We start from the raw sequence: 1,970 nt of genomic DNA on the forward strand, positions 1-1,970 counted from the left end.
TCGCCCTACGGACAATGTCGAAGTGTTGTCTCAAAGGACACCGAGCCGAGGGGAGGTAGTCCTGGAGGCGCCTCAAGGCGACATTCCAGATGTTGGGCGCAAGGGGAGCAAGACTCCCATGGGCTCTGATGATGGGGACAGCAAATTCGGCCCCCAGCCGAATACTGCGCTGGAACCTCCGGTGGTTCCGGACTCTGTCAGGCAGCCCCTCGCTAAGAGGGGCAAGCCGCCTATGCCGATGGCCTCTGTCCATCCAGAGGCATCGGACAACTTGCTAGAAGTGCTTCGCGGCGCTTCCATCGATGAAGAACACCGCACTATCATGAGTGCGGTGGTCAAGAAAGTTCAGTCCACCAAGAGCTGACTGACTAAAGCCTGTGCCAGCCTCCTAACAGGCTTTGAGGTAAGTAACCAGATTATAAGAGAATGTTACCGCATAGACACTAGCCCCTGATGCTCTGTTTGGCGTTTGCGAAGAAAGGCCGAATAGAGGATCAAACAATAACCGCAAGAGTCTAATCAAAATATGTCTATGTGCATATGCAGGCTTCACAGCTAGCCGCTGCCGCACGTACTACGGAGGTCGCCGCACTGAAGCGGGACCTTGAGTGGTCCAAGGAAGAGCTCGGCCTTGCCAAGAGGAAGCTCGAAGAGAACAAACGTAAGTTATACCCCGTCTGTATATTATAAAAAATTTGGTTTTAGAATAATAGGATCGTCATGAATTTTGCTAGGGGCCACGACCGAAGTGGCGACCCTGCAGAAGGCGCTATCCGAGGCCGAAGACAAAGCGGCCACGGAGCGCATTGAGCGAGAAAAGCAAGAGGCCCGGGTGGGTGAGGTGCAGCAAGAGCTCCAGGCTCTCGTCAAAAAACACGAGTCCTTGGAGCTTGAATCTAAGACGCGAGAGTCCGAGCTTGCGAAGCCCCTCGAAAGCGCACAACATGCCAAGGCCGAAGCCCAAAAGGCCCTCCAGGAAATTGAGGCGGTTAAGAAGATAGCGGCGGGTAAGGCATTCATTATGCAAAGCAAGCATGTGAAAGAAAATTTCCTTTTACTTACCCGAGTTCGGAGCTCTCCAGGAGCGTTCGCAGATCTACATTGCAGTGTGTCAGATGCCGCGGAGTTCTACCGGGCCGAGGAGGGGAGCTCAACGAAGAAGTTGTTCTGGTCTCTGTATACTGGGATCGAACACCCCATGCCCCTGAGCGACCAGCTGAAGCAACTGGTCGAGCTCCACAAGGCGGCCGTACAGGCCATGAAGGGTCTTATAGTCCGGATGTGGCCTGGCGATCCCCTGCCTGATAGCTACTTCGGCCTGGTGAGGCGGCTTGTGAATGCCTGCCCACGGCTTGAAGTCATAAAGCGGTCTATCTGCATCGAGGGTGCGCGCAGGGCTTTTGCCAGGGCAAAGGTGCACTAGGCGAAGTTGGACGCCGAGAAGCTGGTGAAGGAGGGGCCGCCGGAAGGCAAGGAGCATCGCCACCCCAAAATGTATTATAACAGTGTCCTGAAGGGTTCTCGCCTTGTGGCGGAGGAATGTGCTAAGGATGTAATATTCGAATGAATGTACTCATGTGATCCTGTAATATGAAACGAGTTCATTTGCGCTATGCAACGCTTGTGAATTTAAAATATTACCTTCTGTGCGGCCGTTTATAAAATCTAAGAGTTGGCCAGTCATCGGCGTCTGCCCCCATGTAACTAGTACTGAGGTGTTCGGGATAAACCTGAGCACTCTTTATCCCAATTTTGGGTCCTTCGAGGGAGGTGTTCAGCACAACGAACCAGGCAATCGGACTATAAGGCTTTATCACTCTCACTTAGCCATAGAAGTCTACAATTTTAAATTTTGGCGAAGCCCCTAGTATTCGGAAGGCCGAATTTGGGGCGCTATATACGCCTAAGTCGGGCAAGGCCGACTCCTCGCCCGAAGCGGAAAAATTCTTTAAGGACTTGAGACCTCTCGA

Source organism: Triticum aestivum, chromosome 1D (genome assembly GCF_018294505.1).
Source record: "Triticum aestivum cultivar Chinese Spring chromosome 1D, IWGSC CS RefSeq v2.1, whole genome shotgun sequence".
NCBI classification, from domain to species: Eukaryota; Viridiplantae; Streptophyta; class Magnoliopsida; order Poales; family Poaceae; genus Triticum; species Triticum aestivum.